Source organism: Mixophyes fleayi, chromosome 2, assembly GCF_038048845.1.
Source record: "Mixophyes fleayi isolate aMixFle1 chromosome 2, aMixFle1.hap1, whole genome shotgun sequence".
NCBI lineage: Eukaryota > Metazoa > Chordata > Amphibia > Anura > Limnodynastidae > Mixophyes > Mixophyes fleayi.
Window position 1 is genome coordinate 328,647,393 of NC_134403.1, and position 13,556 is coordinate 328,660,948.

Sequence of the window (13,556 nt, forward strand, 5' to 3'; positions counted from 1 at the left end):
TGGTGGTGCAGAGCTTTTTAAAAAATGACAGGGACGTGCAGGAGATGCTGCAACAGCATGTACTAGATTGCAGCAGCTACAAGAGCAATTTAATTTGCCCTGCCACCATCTGAAGCAAGAGGTGGTGACAAGGTGGAATTCCACCCTGTATATGCTTCTGCGGATGGAGGAACAACGTGAAGCCATCCATGCCTCCTCCACAAGCCATGACATTGGGAAAGGAGAGGGGATGTATTTTACTCAAGCGCAGTGGAGAATTCTTTTCGTGTTGTGCAAGGTGCTGAAACCATTCGAAGTAGTCACCTGTGAAGTGAGTTCTGACACTATTAGCTTGAGTCAAGTGAATCCCTTAATTAGACTTTAGGAAAAGCAGCTTGAGAAACTGAAGGAGGAGATTAAACAAAGCAATTACGCTAAGTATGCCGGACTTGTAGATCAAGTACTTTATTCGCTTCGCCAGGATCCAAGAGTTATCAAAATCTTGAAATCGGATCACTACAGTTTGGCGATTGTGCTTGATCCTAGGTTTAAGAGCTATGTCTTCTCTTTGTTTCCAACTGACCCAGATCTGAAAAGATGCAAGGAGCTCCTGGTGAGCAAGATGACAGCTCAAGTGTTACGTGACAGGACAGCGTCTCCTCCTTCAGTTTCTCTCTCAACTGCTGCTAGGAAAAACTTTGCATCATCCCTGGGTCTCTTGGGAAAGCCGATTGCTCAGCACAACATTTTGACATCTGGTCTAGTCTAAAAGAATTGACCAAAAAATGTGACACCTCTGCCGTAACTCCACCTGATCCTACTATCAACATCCAAAGGATGGTGGAGGATTATTTTCACAACAGCATAGAAATAGACAAATCAGACAGTCCCTTTACATACTGGGAGGAAAAAAAAGGGAATTTGGAGGCCCATGTACCAACTCGCTTTGCGCTGACTAACCTGCCCACCCCCCAGTGTGTACTCGGAAAGAGTTTTCAGCACAGCCCGGAACTTTGTCAGCGATCAGCGTAGGAGGCTACTTCCTCAAATTGTGGAAAAGATGATGTTCATAAAAATAAACTTCAGGTTCTACGAGGAAGGCCTTTCCCGTCAATTACACCAAAATACTGAGACTTCTGTAATGGTGGATTCCAGCGGTGATGAATTAATAATGTGTGAGGATGATGTACAAACTGATGAGGGTGAGGATGAGGCTGAGGATGATAACAACATCTTTCCACAGTAGAGTTCATTAACAGCACTGTTACCTTAGGTACCTTAAGGCCATTGTTAGCTTGTTTTGTGGGGGTCCAAATAAACCAAGCACATCAGCCACAAAAGTGGCACTCCTTGTCGCTGAAGTGCTTGGTTTGTTAAACTGTGCATGTCTTTTTTAAGATCCAACATAAGGGGGGGTGGGAGGGCCCAAGGACAATTCCATCTTGCACCACTTTTCCTTTCAGCTACCGCTGTGTGCCAATGTTACCTACATGTGCTATATACTGTTGTGTGTTTAGCAAAAATCTTAGACACCCATTGATGATGCAGATGACTCAGCACAACATTTTGACATCTGGTCTTGTCTACTGTAAAAGAATTGACCAGAATTAGTGACACCTCTGCTGTAACTCCACCTGATCCTACTATCAACATCCAAAGAATGGTGGAGGATTATTTATAATTTTTTGAACGGTATAAAGACAACAGTTTTATTAACAAAGAACAACGTTGCTTGCAGAAGTAATGTAAGCATGATTGTCTAAATAAACATGTATACGTATTACCTTCCACTTTGCTGCTGTTTCATCAAGTGTTTGTAATCTGCAGTTTGTGGGAATTGGGGCTGATTCAAAGCTCAGTGATGAACTTGCTTTTGCTGTGAATTACAATTACTCTTTTTAGTGCATTGTCTGGCACCCTGGATTGGTCTGCATCTGATAAAAGCACACATCCAGTGAGGTCAGCGCTCACCGCCATGTATTAGTTGTAGAATTACCACAGTTATCCAAGAAACGGGTGGAGCGATCAAATGAACCATAACTGGTTTCATGATCCAAGGACAATTCCATCTTGCCCCACTTTTCTTTTCTGCCACTGCTATGTGTCAATGCTTCCTAGATGTACTAGAATCCAGCCAGGTAGCTGCACTCTTTGGTTGAAAGTGTACGAAAATAATATTGTGACCTGTGAGATGGTCAAAATTGATTGCAAATGACTTGAAACTAGTGTTATTGAGGTTAACAATAATGTAGGGGGAAAAAATAAAAGCAAAATTATGTGGTTTTAGAGAAAAATAGGGATCCAAAACCAAAACACGAAGTTGATCCAGATCCAAAACACAGGGGTCAGTGAACATCTCTAAATATATATATATATATATATATATATATATATATATATATATATATATATATATATATATATATATATATTTGTGTGTGTGTGTTGGAATTCCCCAAGTGAAGGTTTATGCATCTAGATTAATGGACAGGTATTTCTACCAAAAGCAAACATAATGCCCAGATACAGTATGTGATCACGTGTGTATGTAGACAATGAAATGAGGGAGTACCCCTAGCAGCAGAGACCCTTCATAACATAACATTGTACGGGACATTTGTTTCATGATGCCTGTTAGGTGATATTCTGTAGTGTATTGCCTTTCCAAATTTCCTCTTTTTGGTTTAATACTGCTACTGGAAATATGTCTATTTTAGTAGGCATATCTGCACAATATATGGCTGGGAATGGGGGGGTCTCTCTGTGCAATACATATTTTTTTGAACTGTTGGGAGGTATGTGAGAGGTAAAACACGTGTAAACTCGACTTTTTCCCATTATGCTGAATGAGTGTAATGGGCAATACCTGATGTACCGCAGGTAAATTAAACTTGCACGTCCTGAAAATGGAGATATGTCATGTTTAGAAATGGTGTTAAATGTCCATGACCTCCATGTTTAGTTTAGTGACAGTTTAGCTATTCTCTAAAATGATGGCTATAGAAACTTTGTCTAGAACAGCAAAAAAATAAAAACAAAGACAAGTAACAAAAACAAAAATTTCAATTATTGAAAAAAAAAAAAAGAAGAACAACCCCAAACAGAAAACCATTATAAATCCCAGCAGCTTTCATTTGTTTTAGGGGAAAAAAAAAGACAGTCTAAACAAAAATGAAAAAAAAAAGGTTTAACATCAAAATAATTAGAAACTGGCGAAATAATAACCTGTCTGCATTTTATAAATAAAAATGTTTGAGTTAAATAAAGAAACAGAAATGTTTTTACAAAGTCAAATTCATCTACACATGTACATGTAACCAACATTGCCCTGCAGTGTAACAGTGATGTGTTTGCCAATCTCGCCTATAGAAAGCAGCGTGTTGTATCAGGCGTTAATGATTTCAAACTTGGACGAGTTTGCAAAATTGCAGCTTCATACATTTGCTGATTTGTATAGGTAGAGTGGGGAAAAAACGGGACTGCGATTTGTGGCAATTTTGAAAACGGCGATTTTACATCAAGTTGCTGGTTAATAAATCAGCAATTTTAAACTCGCCTGAGAAAATCACTGAAAATTCAAAATCATTATGTCCCTGAATTGTTGAGTTATTTTGTTTTTCCTTCTTTTGTTTATTATTGTGTTTTGCATTATGGGAAAATTAATAAAGATTATTATATATATATATATATATATATATATATATATATATATATATATATATATATATAATATAAATGTCTAGTGTCGTGTGTTAGTCTGTCTGTGTGTGTGTGGAAAAAAATAAAACTAAGCTGCAGCGCCACCTGCTGGGTGGAGTTATACACTGACCTACTAAATTCTTAGGGGCATATTCAATTCCGATCCCGATCCATGGGATCGCGCCGGAACGGCCGCGAACCTAAACCGCAGTACCGCAATAACGTGGATTTTTGTTCGCAGCCCATAGGGCTGCATACGAAAATCTGCGTTATTGCGGTACCGTATTACCGGCAGTACTGCGCATTTTCCGTGGTAACGCGCGTTACCGCGGATCGGATCTGAATTGAATATGCCCCTTAGTGTGTGTGGGGAAAAAAATTCAGAAAGGGCTGAAATTTGGTATACTAAGATGTTTTTAATTTGTTAATTTAATTTGTTAATTGTTAAAAGTGTTTATAAAGATTTTAAAAAAATATATATATATTTCTTGAAGGAGAAGTGACAGTTGGGAGTGGTTGGTGGTTGCCGGGGGTGACAATGGGAGTGGTTGGTGGTTGAGGTCTGGGCTATGGCCCAAATGCATGACAAGAACCTTTTTAACACCTTAAATAGCTTGATTTGACTAGAATGCATGAGTATCATGCACGGGTTAACTTGTATATATATATATAAAGTCAAAGGGAGCAATTCAATTAGGCGAAAGTTCCGTAGTAGCATCAAGTGTTATGTTTCCACATGATGTTTAGGATGATCTACGCTCATTTTGTCTTGCAGCTCACAGGCAAGCAAAAATTGGTGATGTTATCATTACTGTAATGGCATTTTTTTTGCACATAAGCATAATGCACAAGACTACTATGGAACCTTGCAGCTACTTGAATTTCTAATAGCATCTATCGTTTAATATCTGTGCGGCTACTTGTGGTGTCTGTAGCCAGGGCCGCCGAGAGGGGGGGGAGCGGGTACTAATTACCCGGGCCCAGGCATGTCAGGGGGCCCGGCGCGGGCCCTAGCGCCGACATTTTTTTTTGGGGGAGGGCATTAGCAGCATGACACAGAGGGGTTAAAAAACGGGGGGGGGGGGCAATAGCAGCATGACACAGGGGGGTTAAAAAACGGGGGGGGGGGGGCAATAGCAGCATGACACAGGGGGGTTAAAAAAGGGACAATAGCAGCATGACACAGAGGGGTTAAAAAAAAAGAGGGACAATAGCAGCATGACACAGAGGGGTTAAATAAGAGGGACAATAACAGCATGACACAGAGGGGTTAAATAAAGAGGGACAAGCAGCATGGCACAGAGGGGTTAAAGAAAATAGGGACAAGACAAGCAGCATGGCACAGGGGGTTAAAGAAAGGAGGGACAATAGCAGCATGGCACAGGGGGTTCAAAAAAAGAGGGCCAAGCAGCATGGCACAGAGGGGTTAAAAAACAAGGGACAAGCAGCATGGCATAGGGGGTTAAATAAAGGGGCAAAGGCAGCATGGAGGGCGCAGTGTGATCATAAGGGGGCATAGCGTGGTGATGATAAAGGGGCACAGTAATGTGTGTGTGATGGCACGCAGCTTTTGCCAATGTAGTGTGTGTGAGGTAGATGGTGGCTAATTAATGGCTGCTATTTTGTTAGCGGGGTAATGGGAATACTATTTTAATGTTGGGGCTGGAGGAAGGCCTAATTATTAATCATGGATGTTATTGATTTAACAGTGGGGCTGGCTGTAATTTTCTAAATGTAGCCATTTTTTTCCCAAATAGGTCCTCCAACACTCCGGGATCCAGACAAGCCGCAACTAAAGAAACCAGCAGCCACATGTGGTAAAAGTGAGAAGAACAGGTAGGACAGAGCAGCATAGTGTGTGAAATGTTGTGATTCTAGTAGGGACAATGCCAATATTTGGTGAGTGTTTGGTGAGCCCAGTGGGCGCAGGCCAAGACTGAACTCTTTCTGTACACACTGCATTCTTCCTATACTACACAAGGGTGCTAGATGTCCTGAAAGTCAGAAATGCTTGTACAAATGTCACGGTCCGCGGAATTCAGGACCTAGTGATTTTATTGTGCTAGGCACGCCCCAATGGCGAAGTGCCACGCCCCCAGTTGTGAGACCATACCGCTGAAAGATTTGGCGGCGCGGCGCAATTTTTTTTTTGCTTGCTCCACTATAAGGGGGGGGGGGGGGGGGCATGAATTTGTTGTACCGGGGCCCTGAATTCCTCTTGGCAGCCCTGTCTGTAGCCATGTATAGCAAGCTGTATTTCATGATAATTTGTATTCAAAAAGTCTGCTGCGGTGTATTTGTGTGTCTTTGAACCAGTAAGTAATGCATCTTTTATAATACATCTAAAGTGTTCTGTTCTGAAGGTGTTCTTTACAATGAATAAATTCATTCTGTAGCTTACCCTGCTTTCCACAAGTCAATATAATTTGCCAGCAGAGTTCACTTGTAATTAACCTAGATGTGTGCACAACCTACAGGTGAAAATAAATGAATATGATATAAACCCTGTGGACTACTTAAAAACACAGCCGAATTTTTGTCAACTACATCGTGTGCCATCTGCTGGTCAATGATAAAAACACATCATAAATAGCTGTGTAATACAAAGGTAAATAATGTACCTGAAATAAGTGTTTCTACTAAAAAAAAAAAATTAATGAGGAAAACAAGAAGGGACCCTACACAGGTGCCTAGCTCATTCAACTGTGATATGTGAATGATTGGTTGGCAGGTTTCTAAGTAATGGAAATTCTCTGGATCAGAGGTTGAAAGTGGAAATTTAGAAGTGACATTATGAATAATGTAATGGGAATGTAAGCGAACGGAATTTAATAAGTTTACAATGAAGGCAGTAGGAGAAGTGGTGGCATGGCATACCACCTTATAGGAAGGGTAACGAAGGGGAATCAAGATGAATATTAGGCATACTTGCCTACTTTCAGTAGGCGACATCCGGGAGAGGGGCGTGACTAATGGTGGGAGGAGGCGGGGCGCCACAAAACACGTCATTCTCGGTGAATCGCGTAATTTTAACTAGGGATTCCCGGAATGCAGGAGAAATGCCAGCTCTCGCGGGAGCCCGGGAGACTGACCCTAATTTCGGGAGTCTCCCGGATTTTCCTGGAGAGTTGGCAAGTACGATATTAGGTGTTGAAGGAGGTCACCAACAATCACCCTGTTGGTTAGGTATTCATAGCGAGGAACAACAGCTAAATTCAAAGAGGAGGGTGGCCCCAAAATGTGAAGTCCAGGCTATCCAGGTGCTTGTGAATTTGTTTGGGATGCTATGCATTACACTAATAATATACTTCATGTAGAGGTGCTTGTGAATTTATTTGGGATGCTATGCATTACACTAATAATATACATCATGTAGAGGTGCACTGCCACCTGGAGACTCTCGCATGTATATAAGAGCAGAGCAGAAGCTTTTGGGAGCAGACAGGGCTTGCTGTGCCATCACCCAAATGTTACTATGGTGCTTGGCGATGCCGTGTTCCTCCCTTGGTGGTAAACGTCCCATATTCTGATAATAATGTAATGGAGGGATAAGAGGATCTGGGTGTTAGGGAATTCAAGGCAAGATAGAGGCAGGGGAGGAGTTCAAACAACTGTTAAATTATTTTGAATATGTAGAAAACAACTAGAGTAACATGATCAGATACAGAGGAAACACAGCTTGTAAATGGCTAATGAATACAGAACAAGGTCTCTAGCTATGGAAGTCTCAAACAGCTGTATAAGAAAGATCTTCAGAGACAATGGCAATCTGTAGTACTTCAAATAGTATAATAGCAGTTTTGATAGACAATAGTACTCACAATCTTAGTAATGGAGGATATCCAATAGTCCTGATCACCTGAAGACAAGCGCAACTAAGACTGTGAGAATGTAAGTTTTTTTATCTGCAGTGGAACACACTGGAAGATGTACGGATGCAATACAAATAAAAGGTTGTCCCACCAGAATACAGTAGTTGTTTCACACTAAAGGCAAAATGCTGAGGGTACAGTTGAGTACACGAAGTGTGGGAGTTTGGTAACGTGCAAGGAAGTACACAGAGTTTATAGACACTACCTGGGCAGTGCATAGTGCACAAAAAGGTACAGGGAGGTGTTGGTATTGTATGAGCAGCACATAGAGTGTCATAAGGTATACAAAGGTGTTGCCGCTGGTTGAACAGCATGTAGTGTATACTTAGGCACATAGATGTGTTGGCACTGGCTAAACAGCGTGTAGCGTGCAATAAGGTACCCAGATGTGTTGGTAGATTGAGCAGCACATAGCACGCAATGAGGTACACGTGGTGTTGACACTGTTTGAACAGCGTGTCTCCCCTGTGTCTCTCTGTCTGTCTACCCCACCCCTTAGATTGTTTGCTCCTTTGAGCAGGGTCATCTCTCCTCCTGTCCTCACCACTTTTAACTCTGCTCTCCAGCTACCTAGCCCTCCTCCTCGAGGACCCTCTTCCCCCCCATCCCCTCCCGCTCCCTCCTCTCCCCTCTGGGGGTTTTCCTGTCATCCGTGCCCTCCCTCTTGGGCTCCGTCGTATGCGGACCTTCCCCTCTCCCCTCCCCCCTGGCTGTGCTTTGAGCTCACTGAGTTACTGTGCTTATAGTTTACTGTACTGTGCCGTCTCACCTCGTATTGTAATTTTGTTTGTCCCTGTACGGCGCTACGGACACCTAGTGGCGCCCTATAAATAAAAATTAATAATAATAATAACAGCTTATAGTGTGGTCTAAGGTACAGGTACACAGATGTGTTGTACTGGTTGAACAGTGCGTAGCGTACAATAAAATACATGAATGTGCTGCCACTGTTTGAACATAAATAACAGCTATACTTCCTAGTATAGTCCTGGAGCTGGATTTTTAATGTTGGACACAATTGATACTCAGGACCTTGACGAGTGCACTGAGCAGGTTCTTCCAGTGGCAGGTTGATTGGTGATTCCCCACACGTGTCTTCAGTACTGGAGATTAGTGGTAACACAGAGAGGTGTTATGTCATCTCTAGTCTGAGGCTGAGCCCAGCTGAGTTCTGTTAAGGACTCTAATTGGGAGGACCAGCAGCCAGTGGCCTACTGAGTGTTGGAGGCAAGCCAGTGATGTCAAAGACTGCTGGTACTACCAGAGACAAGCCCAGAGCCCCTCTGTATCAGCAGGCAGAGTGACATAGAAAGATTTCCTTCCTAGCCAGCAGACAATTGTTTCATATAAGCAATTCTATGTTTAAGCTGCAGTACTCACAGAAAAATTCAAAGTAAGCTGGATGCCAAAAAACTGAGTTGGAGTAGTAATGTTGTTTACTAAGGTACAGAGTCAGAGTTGAGATAGAAATTGATAACTGAAGACTCTCAGAGAGCACGCTGTTCAGGTGTCCAAAGTAACTTCCATCACTGACAAAGATTGCATAGAACAGGAGTGGGTTTTAAACTCCAAAGGTCCAATCAGGTCAGGAGAAAAACACACCCTAAATTAATGAGGCACATGTGCAATGACTCATGTCCACCACAGGTGAAGAGATGATTAAAACAGTCAGTAATTCATGCTCATCAGCGTTAAAGGGGCAGTCCTAGTATCATAACACTGGTCTTTTCTAATATAGTGATGTTTGGGATGTTTCAGGGCAATAGAGAGTAAGAGAGACTCAAGTAAGCAAATTTTTGTAATTCTTTCTTTAGATAGTAAGAGAGTCAGGTATGCGTATTTTTGTTATTCTTTCTATGAGACTTGTTTCCCTAATGGAGCTATATTTGGGCAGATCCACCAGATGTAGGACAGAGTGCTTTTTTTCACATTATCTTCAACAGAAGATGGATGTGCTCAGGACGATCTTGTGTAATAATTTCAGAACAAGATACCATTGATAAAATATTTTATATGTATTTTCTTAAATGCAAACGCATATGGAGCTTTTTTTAAATGTTTCTAGTTAATGTCCACTGTTCTGGGTCTAGGATCTCCCCAATGTCTCCTTCCCACTTGCTCTCATGTGGATCTTTGATTGCTTGGGTAAGCTTCAGCATAAGTTGGTAAAGAGCTGAAATTGAGGAAGACATACGCAAGTACAGGGCTTCTAAAGGGTAGGATTGTTGTGTTATAAGGTTAGATGTGTTTATGGAGTTATGAAAATGTCTATTAAAAGTATTAGATAAAAACAAGTGTGGGGCAAAGGGAATCTGGAAATTAGTTCTGTGAATGTAGGGAAGAAGCGCAGAGGAGCTAGGTCTGCAAGAAATGTAATATCATTTTTGACCCATCTAACAAAGATTATTGGATGTTTGCCTGGAATGAACATGAGGTTGGTCCAAAGTGGGATTGGAGGCCATAGGTACTGGTATTGCAGTCCAATATTGAGACAAATCCTTGGTTTTCTGCCTGACCAGATACATTTAGAGACTAGTTCTTGCCATTTATTAAGTACCCTGACAGGGACCGAAATTGGAAGAGATATAAAAGCATTGGGAGAACTTCGTCCTTATAGTCGTAACCAGGCTGCCCTTGAAATCATTAATTGATACCATTTGTATAAGGCCGATTTGATGGTCTCTATCAAGGGTGGGAATTTAATGGACTTAAGTTGGTTACAATTACTGATCAGGAAGATGGCCAGTTATTATTATTATATTGTATGTGGTTGACATCAAAATTTGTATTTATCTCTGAGCAATTTTTAGTTTTGTTCAAATATTTCAGATTTTACTGGATTCATATTGTAGTTGGATATTATGTCCTATGTTTGTAGTTCTCACAGTAGATTATGGATAAAAGTGTGGGGCCTGGAGATCACCAGCAGAACATTATCTACATTAAGATATATCTTATCTTCGATGGAGCCAGCTATATGCCAGTTATGTCTGTATTGTTTTGTATTGTAGAGGATAAAGGTTCCATCATAAGAGCAAAGATGAGGGTGGGCAGAGGGCAAGCCATGTCTGGTGCTTTTGAGTATGTGGAAGGTCGTTGATTTAAAGCCATTGACCAGTACTGCTGCTGAAAGGTTGTGATAAAGTGCTCCTACTCCCATGACCGATAGGGTAGCATGGCCCTATCAAAGGTCTTTTCTGCATTAAGTGCTACCATTAGGGCAGACATGGCTTGCTTCTATGCAGCATATATGCAGCAATGGTGCTCTTAGTCTTGTTAAGAGCACGGTGAGCGGGTACCTACCAACTTCATCTAAGTGCCATAATGATGAGAATAACTTGCTGAATTGCTTTCATATTTTTTCAAACAATTTTAGTGTTCACTGTTTATAGTTGCTACAAGCATTGTGATCCCTGGATGAGTGGTAGCCTGATCAAATTTTGATTGCTGTAGGATGATGTTAAACAATCTTCTGAATGTAGCAAGTAATAATCCTGCAATGTTTTCATGGTAAATGGCTCTTCAGCCATCTAGACATGGGGCAGATGAGCTATTAAGTTATTTGACTGTTTTGGAGATTTTTCAGTGAGAAAAGATGTGGAATGTGTCTAGTATGTAGGAAATCTCCAATTGTAATATTTAGTGAGACTTGCTCATGTTTATGAGGAAGTGACTCATTGAGTCTCTTCACAAATGAGAAAAAGGAGATTAAAGGATATTGAATTCTAGCACTACTACAGCATGATCAGCAAGAGGGTAATAAGACAGTAAAAGTTAGGTATGGCTGGAAAATGAGTGAACTCTACTCCTTTAGAATTTGCCATGCATTGTATAAATTCTGAGATTTTATGAGGATTGTTCGCTTTCTGGATTCTTGAGTCATTCTAGACTGGGAAAGAAGGATGAAAGAACGGTCTTGTTTAAAGTTATGGAGAGCCACAGTATGCTTGCTGGGGGAATTGAGCCCAAACATATTTAAAGATAAGATTTAAGTATCTTGCATTGGGATAAAAACAGGGCGACTCCTGATAGGACAAGGTGTGCTTGCGATGGGGTAAAAAAAGTATAGTTGGTGGGCCTTGTCCAAGAGTGAAGTAATTAGTAGAATAAAAGTACTTTAGATGCGTGTATAGGGGGGGGGGGGGGGTGTCTGACCTGCAAGTGGTGCAGTTTTGTGTAATAGAAAGACAGTGAGGATATTGTTGAGGAGGAACCAAAGGTCAAATTATACAACCCAACAAAAAAAATTTTTTTTTCGTGGCTACTGATATTTGGACAAAGTTAGGGTATCTTGTGGTTGCTGAATTCAATCATGAAAGTAGTTTTTTTCAGATTTGCCCTAGTTCTTGAGATAATAGATACCCTCTTTTAATAGGGAATTTAGTTTTAACACATGCATATGGGAATCTACTAGAACATTCTAGAAAGTGAGACACACGAATATTCTAGGTGTTCACACCGTGATCATTTTAGAACATTATCCCTCAGTATATAAGTGATCAGTCACCCATCCAGCAGTCAGCTGGCAGTTGAGCAGTTTGCGTTGTCTATTGTGTTTATCTTGTTTCTAGTTCATGTAACATATTTGTATACATGTAATTAGGGTAAATAAGTCAAGCTGTATACAGAGTGGTTGTAGTGACTATGTGTGTATATATATATATATATATATATATATATATATATATATATATATATATATATATATGAGTGTTTCAAGTAAGAATAATGTCAATTAACAATAAAACGTGTATCGGTTAATGAAACAATTTATTAAGGCCTTGGACAAAGATGGCGATTGCTTCAAATACATTTGTAGATTGTTCCCTGGTCTAAGTATGGAAAAACTAAAAGCTAGAATCTTTGATGGCCCTCAAATTTGTAAAGTCACCAGGTTTCTAATTTCACAAAATTTATGAATGGCGTTGGAGGTTCTGCCTGGTGCAGTTATGTCTCAGTTGTCAAGAACGTCTTGGGTAACCACATACAGGGCCGCCTTCAGAAAAAATCGGGCCCAGTACGGGCCACCCGGGCCCCCCCCCCCATGAGCAACACATACTTACCTGGGGCCCGCCGCTGGTCTCCGCTATTCTGTCTTCAGCCTGATCGCAGGGGTGGAGGATTCATTCCCCCTGCGATCATGTGCTCTGCCTGTGACAGATCACATGATCGCAGGGGGAATGATTCCTCCACCCCTGCGATCGGATCCTGGTGCCTGGCTGTCACGGTGACAGCCAGGCTGAAGACAGAATAGCGGAGACCAGCGGCGGGCCCCAGGTAAGTCCTTGCTGAGCTGTTGTACCGGGCCCCCTGGTGAGCCCGGGCCCGGTACAACAGTACCCCCCGTACCCCCCTGATGGCGGCCCTGACCACATAGCAGACAATTATGAAGAACTAGTGCAAAACATGCTCATAAACTTTAAAAATGTGGGTACGCTCCAAACAATTATCGTTCCAAAGCACATCGTATCGTTTCATTTCATTTTTAAACTGAGCTAAAAATCTCATTCAAAGATGGAACGATGTCATGCCGATTCTACAGTGTGTACTGTTTGCACTCATGACTGGCAGTGGCGATAGATCTCTATGAAGAGTGCAGAGTCATAATTTTTTTGCAGCCGATGGTTATGACAGATGAGGAGCACAGATTTTAAGGTAATTCTTGTAAAATGTGTTTAACGTGTACACATGAATCGGCATGCTGATCAGGACTTATTTTTTGTTTTCAGTCATTGGTAAAATTGTTAAGGATATCATATCAGGAGAATTTTTGGATAGTGTGTTGAAGTAATAATTTAATTTATTCAGCAAAAGAAACTTTAAGAATAAAATTATATCATTGTTTATTTACAAAAGAAAAGCTTGCGCTGTGATAATATCACTCTCATTTTCAGTCTCTGAAAACTCTGTCCATTCACATTCCAGAGAATTACTTTTAGTACCAGCAAAAGTAGGTTATACTACAATTTACAAATGTCATATTACAATTGGCTGAGAAGGTGTATA